Source organism: Podarcis gaigeae (genome assembly GCF_964106915.1).
Source record: "Podarcis gaigeae genome assembly, chromosome: 9".
In the NCBI taxonomy this organism is placed as follows: Eukaryota; Metazoa; Chordata; class Lepidosauria; order Squamata; family Lacertidae; genus Podarcis; species Podarcis gaigeae.
This window is the reverse complement of record NC_139685.1, coordinates 7,213,550-7,230,320: the sequence shown is the minus strand read 5'-3', so window position 1 is coordinate 7,230,320 and position 16,771 is coordinate 7,213,550. Positions and strand designations below refer to the sequence as shown.

General features: G+C 46.2%; 1 protein-coding gene across 7 annotated transcripts in view; it reads left to right on the top strand.

The window, feature by feature from the left end:
* The first annotated feature begins 812 nt into the window (after window positions 1-812).
* PROM1 (prominin 1) overlaps window positions 813-16,771 on the top strand; it is a 116,187-nt gene continuing 100,228 nt past the window's right edge. For 4 of the 7 annotated variants that reach the window (XM_083698212.1, XM_083698215.1, XM_083698210.1 and 1 more), the window contains exons 1-2: window positions 813-987; window positions 12,897-12,976. The gene's annotated coding sequence lies outside the window, so the exon portion shown is untranslated. The remainder of the gene's footprint in view (window positions 988-12,896; window positions 12,977-16,771) is intronic. The other 3 variants (XM_083698216.1, XM_083698213.1, XM_083698211.1) reach the window with 3 other exon arrangements.

Sequence of the window (16,771 nt, the reverse complement as noted above, 5' to 3'; positions counted from 1 at the left end):
TGGCGTAGCGTGGGGGGTGCAAGGGGGGCCGGCCGCACCGGGCGCAACATCTTGGGGTTAGGGTTATTGGCACAAATCCACGGGTTAGGGGGCACAAATTACTTGCCTTGCCCCGGGTGCTGACAACCCACGCTACGCCACTGTTTCCAACCAAGGATTGAAAGAAACAAGTGGCTTTTCAAAAGCACAGATCCTTTATTCGGCTGCAACTGGGTTCCCCACGCAAAGGTGAAAAAGGGTATGAGGGACCCCACCCAAAGCTAAGTTCAGAATACTTGGATACAATTATAAAAATAGTGATAGGGTAAATTGAGGAAATAGAGTAATGGGCATGCAGGGAGGAAAGAAAAATGCTTTATTTGACAATAAGGGGGGAATTCGAAGGAGGGGAACAACGGGAGAAGCGAATTAAAAGGAGAGCAGGCTAAAGGCAAAATTGAGGAAAAGGTTTATATATGTCTCTTAGGTTGCCTTCATTTGGTTTATTTGGCCTTGGTTTTCAGCTTCTGTAGCTATTTTTCTACATCACTGGCTACGCCCACGACCCCTGGTTTGCAACCTGCGCCCGCAGGGGCCCCAATCCCGCTCATTTCCACGAAGCTCCTGCTCCCCACCCAGGAAAGCTGCCCGCTTTGCGCTAGGAATTGCGCTCCGGCCTCCTTGCGCCCCACGGGCTCTAACTTCCAAGCCTGCCCGGCTCTCGCTTCGCATCCCTCGAACACCCCAGCTCGACCCACCCGCTTTCCCAGGCGCGCTCCCTGCGCAGGTGGCTCGAGCCCGCAACGCATCGGAGAGGGGCGGGATCGCGCTCCGGCGAGCGCGCGAGCGCGCGGCTGGGAAGGGAGGCCCGGAGGCGAGCAGATGCCGCGCGCAGGGGGCGGAGAAGCTGCAGCAGCGGCGGCAGTAGCAGCGCGGGCGCGGCAAGAGCGAGTTTTTTACGCGGCTGGAGCCTCGCTCGCGGCGAAGGGGCGGGTGCCTGCGACCCGGGTGAGTAGCCTGCGCCGCGCCCACCCTCCGCTCCGGATAGCGCGCTCGGGTTGGATGGGGGACCCCCCTCTCCATGCCCAAGCACGGGTTCCTAAGGCGGTAGAGCCTCTCCTGGGGAAAAGGGCGCAATCCTCGGGACTTTGCGCGCATTCCCTCCCTCAAAGAAAAGCGAAGCTGTGCAGCCCCGAGGGCACATACCGTGGGAAGCCTCGAACTCGGCGGGGCTTACTCCCGAGTAAATGCATGCGAGGCTCGTGCTGCAAAGGCACGCTTCTTCTTGGGAGATGGAAACAGGCGCAAGAGCGCGCTGCACCCCGAGGCTGCCAGGGCGCTTCCTTTCTTCCAAGGGGCAGCAAAGGGGTCCTGGCAGGAGTTAATTTCCCCGGGCAGGGCGCGCGCCGCTGCTCCGTTTGCTTTAAGGCGAGGATTCCCGCAGGGCTCGCTCGCCCAGGAGGTGCTGCTGCGCCCTTAGGCGGGCTTGCGCTGCGCAAGTGGGCGCCGCCGTGGAGGGAAGGACAGGGACCCGGGTGGAAAGCGCCGTGGAGGGGCTCCCATTTCCCCCTGTAGGCTGAAGCCTCGCGCAAAGGCTGCCCTGGGCATTGCGGGAAGAAGAGAGCTGTTCGACAGCGCAACTGACTGGTAGTCCTTCCTTGGCGGCTTTTAAACAGAGGTTGGGGGGCCCTCTGTCCTGGATGCTTTAGTTGAGATTCCTGCATTGCAGGGGTTGGACTAGATGATCCTTGGGATCCCTTCCGACTCGACACTTCTATGATAATTTCCTTTCACAGCGCCTTTTGGAGCGCACGGCAAATGTGTGACATTGACTGCCTTTCCGTGGATGTTTAGAAGATTGCTGTAGGTTGTGATCCACCAGCGGTGCATGCGCGGTGTTAGAGGAATTCAAAAGGTTGGGACTCGCTGCCTGAGAAGGGTTAGATTTGAGCTGTTATCACTTAGTACTGGAACAAGCACAGGAGTGAAAGGGAGAAGGGAAGGGACTTGGAGATCTGCCCTCCTTTTCTCCTCTGCAAATTGTTGCCTCAAGTCAGCTAGTCAAGAATTTGAATGTGTTTGGGTTTCATAAATTCTCCTAGTTCAAACCCCACACACAATCAGCCTTTAAATATAAACACAACTTTTCCCTGGCGGCTTCCAGATGACCTGTTTACTGAGCATTCCTTCCTGATATGCTGGCGGGGGGATTAGAGGGCAACTGCTGCTTAATGATCATTCACTCTCAGTTGTTTGTGGGCAGGTTAAACAGCGTTGCATCAAATCAAGTGCATTCCACTCACTTTCCTTATTGCAAAAAGTTTGATCTTTTGAGGAAGTGGGTTTGTTCCGCGGGACATTCAAATCCGCTTTAACCGCACAACCTGAATTTGCCAGTATGTGATTGAATCTCTCCCCCAAATTGTGACAGTCACACTACTGGGTTCACATCAATTTTTTATCCAGAGACTCTAGAGTGTCGTGCAGCAGGTTGCTTTTGGAAAGGAATTTCGAATTTCGAATTGAGCAATATCCAAGGCTAGTTTAGGTGAGTGTCTTAAATGCCTTACCTGGAGATAAGGTTAGTAGGGTGCTAGTCTGTACATGGAGTAACTTTCGGGAAGCTGTTGTTTTTTAGATGGAACATTTTCAGTTATGGCTTCCACTCAGATAGCTTTGGAATTGAAAAACTGGGTGTAGGAGCACTGGGCCAATCTGAAATGTTAGTAAGTACGCATGAAGTCGCTTTAGATCATGGGTAGGCAACCTAAGGCCCAGGGGCCGGATCTGGCCCAATCACCTTCTAAATCTGACCTGCGGACAGTCCAAGAATCAGCGTGTTTTTACATGAGTAGAATGTGTAATTTTATTTAAAATGCATCTCTGGGTTATTTGTGGGGCATAGGAATTTGTTCATCCCCCCCCCAAAAAAAAATATAGCCCGGCCCCCCCACAAGGTCTGAGAGACAGTGGACCTGGCCCACTGCTGAAAAATTTTGCTGACCCCTGCTTTAGATTAACACTGTTTCAGCACCACTATTATAGGGTAGGAGGACTGCGTTTGGAATACTGTTTGCTTTACAGGAGCTGCCAGCCACCCCTAGCTCTCTGTGGGATGAGCATGTCTACCATATTCACAAATACGGTAAAGCTCTTGGGAGCTGACGTGCAGTGGCGTAGCGTGGGTTGTCAGCACCCGGGGCAAGGCAAGTAATTGGTGCCCCCTAACCCGTGGATTTGTGCCCCCTAACCCGTGGATTTGTGCCCCCTAACCCGTGGATTTGCGCCCCCTAACCCTAACCCCCAGATGTTGCGCCCGGTGCGGCCGGCCCCCCCCTGCACCCCCTACGCTATGCCACTGCTGACGTGAACTGGTTAATGCATAATGGGCAGCTACATATATTGCTTTTCCTTGACACCAAAGAGGACTCATCCACCCCTAGCACCTAATCTGTGTGCAGGTGTGTGGTGTCCCTTCTGATCTTGGTGGAAAGAGTGAAGAGATAAGCCTCTTCATTCCTTGGTGCTGCCTACAGAGTGAGAGTTGGGCTTCCTCGCCCTTGTTAGCAGTTACGAAAAGGTAGCTAGGCAGTTGCCTGCTCCTTATCGTAAGCTTATGCCTTTTTGGCTCTTAGAAGATGGACCCAGTGTATAGGTTAGCCACTGTAGCATCTATTTTCTATTCTCTGTCTATTCCAGCTGCCTAATTAAAATAAGGTAAAGGGGGCCCCTGACCATTAGGTCTAGTCATGGCCGACTCTGGGGTTGTGGCACTCATCTCGCTTTACTGGCTGAGGGAGCCAGCGTACAGCTTCCGGGTCATGTGGCCAGAATGACTAAGCCGCTTCTGGCGAACCAGAGCAGCACTCGGAAACGCCGTTTACCTTCCTGCCGGAGCGGTACCTATTTCTCTACTTGCACTTTGACGTGCTTTCGAACTACTAGGTTGGCAGGAGCTGGGACCGATCAACGGGAGCTCACCCTGTTGTGGGGATTTGAACCACCGACATTCTGATCAGCAAGCCCTATGCTCTGTGGTTTAACCCACAGCGCCACCCGTGTCTCTCTAATTAATCATACAAGGGATCAAATCTGGGGCCTAGGGCTTGCAAATATGTGCTGACCCACTGAGCTATGGTCTCTCCTAAGTACCATTATCCAGTTTGGTACTTGATAACAAAGAACATCTACTTTCCATGCACAACTGCATGCTGGATTTCTCAAGTTTGCACCTCACTTGTTATGGAGCTAAACGTTTAGCCCGGCCACTTGTTTTTATTAAAGGACTGTATCCTCTTCTTCCTTGTTAAATGCATATTAGAGTGTTCTCACCACCTTAAGTGTTGGTCCATTTCTCCCCAACACCAAGATTATTGAACTTGGTACTTTTCCTGCTCTTTGCCCACCATAATTGTATAAACAAAAGTCTGGGTTAAGGCTTAAGCCCAAACTCAAGTGATAAATAATAACTAATCTAAGTTCCTAAAAGCATTGTTAAAAATGTTTGCTAGTTTAAAAGATAAACTGCATAACATTTACGTTAACCACTCCTCTTACCTGTGGTACAAAAGGAAAAAAAAGATTTCGTTCAGAAAAATTATCACCCTTGGATCTTAACCTTATCTTTTTTACTAGCTCTGGAGAACTAGTGGAATACTTATTACTGCTACCAATGTAGTTGCTCAGTCTCAGTGATATATTTCATTTAAATTTTGTTATGTTTATGGCGAAGGCTGAGACTTTGTTTCAGCTTTATTATTTCATTGAACTGTCAGAGATGTAGCTTTGGGTTTTTGTTTTATTTTGTTTGTTTGTTTGTTGAAAAGCTCTATTTAATACCGCTTAGGCTTAGCGTACTTACGGTAACCAAATTTGTGTCATTGTCAGAGCAATAGTGAACTTAATTTTTGGAATGAGAGACAAAACAAAAATTAAAATTGTGATTTATTTATTTCTTAAAAGTGAGGTGGCAGTTGCTGTGCTCCTGACTGGCCAAAAGTAGTCCATAAGGATCGCCGGATATTCTCTCTACTCTTCTGAATTGAATTGTCTTCATGTTACTTCATTATCCAGCTTCAGATCCATCTCAGCTTTTCGGACTGTAAGCTACTTGCAGGGCAGTGACCTCTCTCTATTTTTGCCTGAGATTAGCACACTGGCTAATTGACCAGGCAAGTGCTGTCAATTGACCACCTGTTATTTAACCATTGTCACATATCCCACAATGCCAAGAATGCTGCAGTGTTAATGGAAGCTGTTTTTATTTTTCCTTCCACACAATAGCAAGGCCCAAGAGCAGGGGTAGGCCACCTAAGGCCCATGGGCCGGATGCGGCCCAATCGCCTTCTCAATCCGGCCCGCAGGGTTTTAAAGGGTTTTTAATTTGTTGTTAGCCGCCCTGAGCTCGGCTTTTGAACCAGGAAGGGCAGGGTATAAATAATAAATATTATTATTATTATTATTATTATTATTATTATTATTATTATTATAATATTCCCCCTCCCTCCTCTTTGGCCTGGTAATCAAGGAACAACATCGCGTGTGCGTTCACACTGCAGAGGAAAAGTGTGTGACGGGTGAAATAAGGAAATGTGTTTGTTTTGCTTGATCTAGTGGATGACTAACACAGGATGGTGGACAGTGGGGAAAGGTGACCCTCCTGGATTCACAGGTGTCCTTTTGAGTTATTTGAAGGGGGTGTGCTTGAAGGACCCTGTATTTCAGTGGTTCCACTGCTGCCTGGAAGGCTGGTCTCAACAAAAGGGGGGGTGTCTTCTGGGAGGAGACTGGCCTCTGGGCTGTAGAGTAAAACAGAGTTCCAACTTGTCTTCCATTATTTTCTATACATAGAATCATAGAACTGTAGAGTTGGAAGGGACCCTGAGGATCATCTAGTCCAACCCCCTGCAATGCAGGAATATGCAGCTGGTCCATACAGGGATCGAACCTGCAACCTTGGTGTTATCAGCACCATGGTCTAACCAACTGAGCTATCATGCAGGAAACCACTGAATTAGGTCCTCTAGAGTATGGGCAGGCAAACCAAGGCCCGGGGGGCCATATCTGGCCAAATCACCTTCTACATCCGGCCTGCGGATAATCCAGGAATCAGTGTGTTTGAACATGAGTAGAATGTGTGCTTTTATTTAAAATGCATCTCTGGGTTATTTCTGAGGCATTTTTTCCCCCCCAAATAAATTCCGGCCCACCACATGGTCTGAGGGATGGTAGACCAGCCCCTGGCTGAAAAAGGTTGCTGACCCCTGCCCAAGAGCAAGGGTTGATTCCCCATAGTCATGCGAGAGCAAACTTAGCAGCCAAACTATCCGCAATAATAGCAATCTTCTCCAAGCAGAAACAGAAACTTTGAACCACCAAACAACTTTGCTGATTCTTTCTAAATTCAGTTAAAACGATTTCATAATGGAAAGAATTTGCTGAAATAAATAACTAAACTAGAATACAAAAAGGGAGGTGTGAGGAGGTCGATGAAACAAGTAAGTGAAAGATAAAGATATGGAATATTGGATGTGTGTTTTTATTGTTATTGTTGTATTGGCTTTTATGTTTTTTTCTCTTTTTTATGTATTGTTATGTATGTTTTGGGGGGGAATTCTTTTTTCTTCTTCTTTTTTCTCGCTCTGTAATTTTTGAAAATTTCTAATAAATATCATTAAAAAAATAAATAAAACGATTTCATACTTTTCCACTATGTTACACTAACTGCAAGCACCAGCGTGTGTTTCTTTTTGTGCTAATAAAATTAATATTTGACCAAATCTTTCTTCACAAGTCACTTGAACAAAACCCTATTTTGACTGATGAAATGCCCAATCCCAGGGCGTTTATATTTTCCCCAGGTGGAATTCAGTTCTGGCACCTCTCAGGTGGGCACCACTGCCATTATAAGAGAACAAGGGAGGTGTTCATGGTGAGTTCCAGCACCTCTTTTTCTAGCACGACACAATCCTATTGTCTCTTTTCATCTGTGGCCCATGCAATGTAATTCCTTCATGACACCTAAGTCAAGCGGAAACTGAAGCAGGAAAGTGGGTGATGCCTTCAAATTGCAAGGCCAAATTGGGGGTAGTAAAGTCTTGTAAATTCCCCAAAGTTACTAGCCTGTGTTTTTGTTTTTTTCCAGCCCCCCAGTCCATATAAAAAATGGCAAGTCTTTTCTTTTAAAAAAGTTTTTATATTTATTTTTAAAAGCAGGATAAGCAACAACAATGTCTAGAGTCATTTCTTATTGCCAATTGGCACGGGGCTCTTTGAGAAGCCTTGAGAAAGAGGAGGACTGATTCACACAACTGAATATGTTTTCTCCTCAAAGTCTCTCCTTTCTTTTCTCTCTCTCCCTGCCCCATCCCTGCTCCCCCAAGTGAGTTGAAAGCCCTCCTCCTGTTTTCCCTCTTGACATTTTCTAGGGATGATATTATGTTGCTTATTAATGTTTCCTCACTTGCTTCGCAGTGCCCTCATGGGGTGTGCTTTATAAATAATAATTGACTTTATACCAATTAGCAAAACTATAATCCCAAGAATTTGGGAAGCTGACTGAAATTCAAACCAGCTGCCAGTCTGGAGATGGCTGAATCTTGCTTCTGGAGATTATCACTTTTTTTGATGCTTTTACTGTGCTTTAATAAGCCAATTATAGCGCAGCTCATGTTTTACAAAGAGGGGCTTCCAGTCTTAACAGAGACTTGAAAACCATTTTTGAAAACGTCACCCAGCTCCTAATCATTGTGTTAATTCTTCTAAAGCAGAGGTCAGCAAACTTTTTCAGCAGGGGGCCAGTCCACTGTCCCTCAGACCTTGTGGGGGGCCGGACTATATTTTGAAAAATATATACTGTATGAACGAATTCCTGTGACCCACAAATAATCCAGAGATGTATTTTAAATAAAAGGGCACATTATACTCATGTAAAAACACTCTGATTCCCAGACTGTCCTGGGGGCGCATTTAGAAGGCGATTGGGCCGGATCGGGCCCCTGGGCCTTAGTTTACATATCCATGTTCTAAAGTGATCTCAAGCAATGCTTGATCACTCAGCTGAGAGGCAACCAGGCACCCTCAATTATCGTTTGTCATTTATTTATTTACTTATTTGATTTGTATTCCTCTCTTTTGATAAATTCCCCATGGCCCAGACTGATGTCCAAAAATTAAAGTTACACCACCACAATATGAAAGAGCAGTAAAAACCACCACCACCCCACATTCTTGCATTGTTTTCAAGGCTAAATTCTCTTTGTGTTCAACAAGTTGCAGCTTCCTGAATCTTGAGCAATCCCAGGAAGAGGTTCCCTTAGTTCAAGATGCATTTTTGTGTGTGTTTGTGTGTGGGGGGGTGTGATTTCCCAGTCTACATATTTATTTTACTTCTTTATTATAAATGAGTGCATAGTAAATGGAGTTATAAAGCCACAATTCTTCAAATTGTTGATTTCGTGGTGTTGTTAGTTTCCTGAAATGAGTTTCCTCATCTTAATTAATCAGGGTTGCAACTAAATCTCTGAAGATGCTGATTCAATGCAGATGATAGCCATTATAGTGGTCATGAAGCTTACTGAGTGATCTTAGGAGAGTTAGGATAAAAGAGGGGAGCATCTTATATGTAATAATACTATATTAATAATACTATTAGTATTAGTATATACTTTACCTTTTTTTTTTTACTACTATTAATATATTATTTATACCCCACCCATGTGACTGGTTGCTCCAGCCACTCTGGGCAGCTCCTAGACCCAGGGGTCAGCAAACTTTTTCAGCAGGGGGCCGGTCCACTGTTCCTCAGACCTTGTGGGGGGCCAGACTATATTTTGAAGGGGGGAAAAGAACAAATTCCTATGCCCCACAAATAACCCAGAGATGCATTTTAAATAAAAGGACACATTCTACTCATGTAAAAACACGCTGATTCCCGGGCTGGATTGAGAAGGCAATTGGGCCTGATCCAGCCCCCGGGCCTTAGTTTGCCTACCCATGTCCTAGACTGTGAGTTCCTAGACTTGCAGTGTTTCTCAAACTTGGGCCCCCAGCTTTTGTTTGACTACAGCTCCCATCAGCCCTGACCACTGTTCCTGCTAGCTAGGGATGATGGGAGTTGTAGTCCAACAACAGCTGGGGACCCAAGTTTGAGAAATACTCTTACAGAGGAATGGCAGGATGAAAGTGTAGCAGTTATTTCATAATATGCCTTTACTCTCCCATCCCCGGTCCATATTTAATTCCTAAAACTTGCTATCCTTCATTTGTTCTATAAAACCTAGATAAAGGTAAAGGGACCCCTGACCGTTAGGTCCAGTTGTAGCCGACTCTGGGGTTGCGGCGCTCATCTTGCTTTATTGACCAAGGGAGCCGGCGTACAGCTTCCAGGTCAGGTGGCCAGCTTGACTAAGCCGCTTCTGGCAAACCAGAGCAGTGCACAGAAACACCGTTTACCTTCCCACCGCAGTGGTACCTATTTATCTACTTGCACTTGACGTGCTTTCAAACTGCTAGGTGGGCAGAAGCAGGGACCGAGCAACGGGAGCTCACCCTGTCGTGGGGATTTGAACAGCCAACCTTCTGATCAGCAAGTCCTAGGCTCTGTGGTTTAACCCAAAGCGCCACCCACGTCCCTTTTTTTTAACTATCTACCTGTTATGAAAAGGGACGCAGGTGGCGCTGTGGGTTAAAGCCTCAGCGCCTAGGACTTGCCGATCGAAAGGTCGGCGGTTCGAATCCCTGTGGCGGGGTGCGCTCCCGCTGCTCGGTCCCAGCGCCTGCCAACCTAGCAGTTCGAAAGCACCTCCAGGTGCAAGTAGATAAATAGGGACCGCTTACCAGTGGGAAGGTAAACGGCGTTTCCGTGTGTGGCTCTGGCTCGCCAGAGCAGCGATGTCACACTGGCCACGTGACCCGGAAGTGTCTCCGGACAGCGCTGGCCCCTGGCCTCTTGAGTGAGATGGGCGCACAACCCCAGAGTCTGTCAAGACTGGCCCGTACGGGCAGGGGTACCTTTACCTTTACCTTTACCTGTTATGAAATAATAAATAATTTTGATCAAGCTAGAAAAACAAAATACATATATACCTAGGTATTTCCAAGATATATACCTACTAAAGGACTTTCGACTTTGTGCGCTTATTTACCAAAGATGCACCACGCTAGCGGTGGCGCTTTTCATTCACAACTGTGGCGCTTGACTCAACGACAGCGTTTGTCATTCTCAATGGTGCCGTGCACGCCAAATTAATTCTTACATCAAAATATTATGTTAAGTATTGTATTGAGCTGCTATGTGGCAGCGGGTTCAGCGGCACCTTCGACATGACTGATGTTTCTCCTAAGGAGGTGCCTAAACAATACTTATAAGTTTAAGTCTGGTGGTGTTGTATACTTAAATATAAGTGTATTGTAAATAAATGAGCAAATAAAAAAGTTTGTTTCCTTTTCTTCCCCTCTTTCATAAACAAGAGATCAGGCATAAGCGCGGTGTCTGACATAAGCATAATAAAAGTTAATTTGGGGGCTAAACTAAATTTGGGGGTGCTGGCAGATCTTTGCACCCCAGCAGCGCATATGCTAAAGACTAAGCTGTCTGGAAGTGAAGGCTGTGTGGTCTTGTGTGGTATATTAAGATTGTTTACACGCTTTAATATTTCAGAGGACTTGTCTGATATTATGGAATTTAAAATTGGTAAATTAACATTTGCTCCATAGCTCTGTTATTAAGACTCAGTGTGACTCTGCAGCTGCTAACTTTATTCTTAGGTACGGTTTATCAATTTGTAAAACTGTGTACCTGCTATGCCCTCAGATCTTTTGAAGGTCAATTAATGCCTGCTGCTATGGGTTGAATGTGCTATGCATCTAGAAATGAGTAAACAGGAAGTGTTATCTGCATGTTGTATAAAGAGCAGTGGAATGTAGGTGGAATGTTTGTAGCAGAGACACAGACCTCCAAGAGTCCCTATTTTCCAAGGACATCCCCATGTTAACAGAAGTCGTTACGGTTTCTGAGTTGATCTTGGATGCTTTTCCTTACAAGGTAAAGGGAGCCCTGACCATTAGGTCCAATCGTGACCGACTCTGGGGTTGCGGCACTCATCTCGCTTTATTGACCAAGGGAGCCGGCGTACAGCTTCCGGGTCATGTGGCCAGCATGACTAAGCTGCTTCTGGCAAACCAGAGCAACGCACAGAAACGCCGTTTACCTTCCCGCTGGAGCGGTACCTATTTATCTACTTGCACTTCGACGTGCTTTCGAACTGCTAGGTTGGCAGGAGCAGGGAGCAGGAACAACAGGAGCTCACCCGGTCACGGGGATTCGAACCGCCGACCATCTGATTGGCAAGTCCTAGGCTCTGTGGTTTAACCCACAGCGCCACCCACGTCCCTATGCTTAGGACGTCCCTATTTTCATCTGATAAATGTTAGAGTGTATGGTAGGATGTCCCTATATTTATCAGAGAAATGTCAGAGGCTATGGAGTTATGCGACCGCCCCAAGCCAAGGACATAAGCAACTATACAACCTTTAGAAGACACCTGAAGGCAGCCCTGCATAGGGAAGTTTTTAAAATATTTAATATTTTATTATGTTTTTATATCTGTTGGAAGCCCTGCCCAGAGTGGCTGTGGCCACCCCACAGTCAGATAGGCGGGGTATAAATAATAAAATTATGATGATGATGATGATGATGATGATGATGATGAAATAGGATGTCCCTATTTTCAATGGAGAAATGTTGGAGCGTATGGAGACAATGTAATCCTTTTAAAATACCGGAAAAGAATCACAGGAAAACTGCATGCCAATCGCGTTCACAATAGCATACTTTACTTTTAAAGATTCTAGACTCTGGTTGCATTTACACATAATACAGAGCCACAACATGTTGTCTAAGTCAGCTATATTAGGCATTCACTTCCACTTTTCTCTGCTTTTCACATTAGCAGGTTAAACAGACTATGTCTGAGCAGCGGTTCATGGTTTATTCACCATAAGTGACCATGATAGTTAGCCAGCCTTCAACAATAGACCATGGCTTCATGTTGACTTGGCGATTGTGGTTTGCTAGGGTGAAGCAAGCCATGACCATGAGTTTGAATTTCATGATGAACAAGCCCTGCTGTTCTTTGCTTACCCATTCACATGACAAGAGGAGCAAAGTAGCTGTTTGGGTAATGTATGCACAGACATGGAACTCGTGAGAAGTATTTTATGGCTTAGTTTTGCATGCTGTAAAGGTAAAGGGACTCTGGGGTTGTGGCGCTCATCTCACTTTACTGGCTGAGGGAGCCGGCGTACAGCTTCCGAGTCATGTGGCCAGCATGACTAAGCCACTTCTGGAGAACCAGAACAGTGCACGGAAATGCCGTTTACCTTCCCGCTGACATGTTTCGAACTGCTAGGTTGGCAGGAGCAGGGACCGAGCAACGGGAGCTCACCCCGTTGCAGGGATTCGAACCGCCGACCTTCTGATCGGCAAGTCCTAGGCTCTGTGGTTTAACCCACAGGCCACCCGCGTCCCTTTGCATGCTGAGTTGCTAACTATTCTTGAGGATAAGTTTGATACTATTACACTGGCTGTAGCAAAATTCCTCTCAGAGGCTGTAAACATCAGAAATCAGTATGTACAGGCTAAAGCTCCTCTGTTGGCTACCAAAGCCGATCTTACACCTTAGTAACTGTTGATATTTACTATTGTTGTACTGTGTATTTTGGGCCTACGGACCACAGTAAAGCTCTGTGTGTGAACTAAATACATTGTCAGTTAAAAACATCATTTATATAGCAAAACTCCCCCCTTTATTTTTGCTGTCATGAAGTAGGCATGCTGTTGTTTTCTGCGTCTAAGAATTGATTACTCTTTGTGCATTGGTCAGACACATTAGAGAAATATGCTCTTTTTATTACAGGTTTACCTTTGCGCTTGGGAAAAGAAAGTACACATTTAATGGCTCAAAAACCTTATTATCCAAGTAACTGGAGAGGCTAGGTAAGTAGGATGTTTATATAAGAAATTAAATGCCACAAATTGAAGCTCAAAATTACTCTTATGTTGTGTGGAGGTTTAGGTACTGAATACGCTGGGTAGATAACCTTTTCATATGTAATCAAGTTTAAATTCCATTTGAAAATAGTCTGGGCTATGACTATCTTGCATTATATATTGTACATATAAAAAGGTAAATGACCCCTGTCCAGTCGCGAACGACTCTGGGGTTGAGGCACTCATCCTGCTTTACAGGCCAAGGGAGCCAACGTTTGTCCGCAGTTTTTCTGGGTCATGTGGCCAGCATGACTAAGCCGCTTCTGGCGAACCAGAGCAGTGCACGGAAACGCCGTTTACTTTCCTGCTGGAGCAGAACCTATTTATCTACTTGCACTTTGACGTGCTTTCGAACTGCTAGGTGGGCAGGACCTGGGACTGAGCAACGGGCGCTCAGCCCGTCGCGGGGATTCGAACCGCCGACCTTCTGATCAGCAAGCTCTAGGCTCTGTGGTTTAGACCACAGCTCCACCCACATCCCTACTGTACATATAGTCAAGGGATTATCTCTACTAGATTATATGTATTTGAGAGCTTAACAACCTACAGGGCAATCCAAATTCCAGTCCACTACACTTGGAGGGGGTTAGAATGTAGCTGAGGTGTCTTCTCATGAGTGAAAGCTACTGCAAGCAGTAGCTGGTGTAAACAGGACAGTTGGAGCTGAGCCAGCCAAGGACCCACTGGATCCTAGGCCAATCCATCTGGCAGTGAAAGCCCAGTTTGGTTCTCTCTTCTGTGCCAGCCTGGAGGTGATTCAGCACCCAGCCCTCCACTTTCTGCCCTGACCAGGGTAAGTTGCGGTGGTGACTCTGCTGCTGTATTCGGCCCTCCTGTTCCCAGCTGCAAGTCAGGATTGCTTTAGCAATGCGAAGAGCGGTTGAAACTAAAAAGAATTCTAAAAGAAATGCCTAAAATAATTACAGTGATATCAGAATGGCCACTTCATAGGCTATATCTCTGCATATATAAGGTATATGGCCTTGGCCCAGTAGACCTGAAGGAGCGTCTCCATCCCCATCGTTCAGCCCGGTCACTGAGGTCCAGCTCTGAGGGCCATCTGGTGGTTCTCTCACTGTGAGAAGTGAAGTTACAGGGAACCAGGCAGAGGGCCTTCTCAGTAGTGGCACCTGCCCTGTGGAACGCCCTCCCATCAGATGTCAAAGAGATAAACAACTACCTGACATTTAGAAGACATCTGAAGGCATCCCTGTTTAGGGAAGTTTTTAATGTTTGAAGTTATATTCTGTTTTTAATGCTCTGTTGAAAGCTGCCCATAGTGGTTGGGGAATAAATAAATTATTATTATTATTATTATTAAACATTTGGATTTTTTGGCATAGGAAAAATATTTGCAGCCAGTTCTATCTCTGCCACAACCAAACATCAGACAAAGAAAGAGAGAGAACTAGTCTGAGAGAGGAAAAGAACTGGTGTTGATAAAATGTCTGATGTTGTGGCCAGGCTTGAGAGTGCCCTATGCAACGAGCGTCTGAGCTTCTCCCTCTTTTGTTCAGGCAAGGCAGTGGCTTGAAAGATTTCTGGTTTCTGTATTTTTGTCTGTTGCCTGTCATGAATTGACTGGATGCAGAGAAGTGGGGAGGGGGGCAGCATCTGGGGAACCCCCAAGGGAAGAAGGCTCAGAGCCCAGGGGGTGGTGTTGGTGGGACATCAATGAGTGCAGAAGAGGGAGCAGGCTGGGAGGAAGAGGTTGGTAGCTGAAGGGGTAACAGGGCTTAGTGAGCAGGAAGCACTTCTGCCAGAGAACAGTCCAGAAGCAGAGGCTGGAGAGAATGGGGCGAAGAGGCAGAAATGAGCCAGGCTACTGAAGAAGTCGCCTTCTCCCTGTCCTGGTCTCCCAGCACCCACAGAGGGTGGAGCAAAGAGAAGAAGTCTCAGTTTGCTTGGGAAGGACCTAGGGGAGGAGAAGCTCATTGCGGTGTTCACTTAGCATTTACTCCTTTGAGTTCAGTGGGAAGGGGTCCGTAGTTAGGCAAACCATTAGGATCCAGGGGAAGCACATTTGCCTCTAAGTACTTCTCTCTTCTTTTACTGGATTAAGAAGAGAACCTTTTAATGAGGGTGAAAGAGGAGAGGGCAAAATATGGTCGAAGCTCAACATCAAAAAAACGAAGATCATGGCCACTGGTCCCATCACCTCCTGGCAAATAGAAGGGGAAGAAATGGAGGCAGTGAGAGATTTTACTTTCTTGGACTCCATGATCACTGCAGATGGTGACAGCAGTCACGAAATTAAAAGACGCCTGCTTCTTGGGAGAAGGGCAATGACAGGCCTAGACAGCATCTTAAAAAGCAGAGACATCACCTTGCCGACAAAGGTCTGTATAGTTAAAGCTATGGTTTTCCCAGTAGTGATGTATGGAAGTGCGAGCTGGACCATAAAGAAGGCTGATCGCCGAAGAATTGATGCTTTTGAATTATGGTGCTGGAGGAGACTCTGGAGAGTTCCATGGACTGCAAGAAGATCAAACCTCTCCATTCTTAAGGAAATCAGCCCTGAATGCTCACTGGAAGGACAGATTCTGAAGCTGAGGCTCCAATACATTGGCCACCTCATGAGAAGAGAAGTCTCCCTGGAAAAGACCCTGATGTTGGGAAAGATGGAGGGCACAAGGAGAAGGGGACGACAGAGGACGAGATGGTTGGACAGTGTTCTTGAAGCTACCGGCATGAGTTTCACCAAACTGCGGGAGGCAGTGGAAGACAGGAGTGCCTGGCATGCTCTGGTCCATGGGGTCATGAAGAGTTGGACATGTCTAAACGACTAAACAACAACAACTTCTCTCTTCAGTTAATTGCTTGCTTGAGCCGACTGCTGGTGGAAAAGGGGAGTGTGATGAGATGTTTCCGTTTTTCTCACTCACAAAGGTTACCCAAATATATATGCCGTCCAGATAATTTTTTGGCAAACCAGAAATGGACTGCCTGCCAACTGGAGCTTAATTTGCCCAGCTGTGTATTAGGAGAGAACTTGAAACTGCTTTTCATGTGCTGGATTAGAGCTTGCTAATATAAAATGCATATGGTTATTGGCTTTGCTGTTAAGGTTAGTAAGGTTTCCTCTCCTGGGGGCATTTTGGAGAATTTAAGTACTTTGATCTTTAACTGGTAAACTAGCAAATATAGTTTACCATTTAGAATGGGGGGCAATTATGTCCAGCTTTGAAAAGAAAGCAATGGGATGAATGAACTGTGAAGCTGAATTCGATTCATGATTCTTGTCTACTTCCAAAGTCTACTTTTGGAGGAAACTTGGCAGAAATTGGAGGTGCTGGATAGGGACCCAGTGAGACAGAAGGGACCAATATTAGGCCTCTTCAGTGTGTTTAGCCTGACTAAGCTTTGACTCAGGCAGGCACTCTGTGTGCGCTGGGCTTGCTTTCGGGATGAACAGGAGGGGGCCATTAGATTGGGATATATGTTGATGCCTAATGATTGGGTTCATTTCTTTGCAAATAGAGCTTATGGGAAGTGGCATCTTTAACCACTTCCCTTCCCCACCTGGCCCCCAATCAGCAGCAGAGGAGACTTTGATAACACCCCACCCTGTGCCTTTCCATTCACTTCTGTTTGCCCGTGCCTTGGCCTTTGCAGAGTTTGAAACAATGATCCTTGATGAAAATTGGTTGCTGAACAGGGCTCTGTTGCGTTGACCACTGCAAAAGCAGAGGGCATCCTTGTAAAAGACATGTTTCTGGTAATATGCCCTCCACATATTGC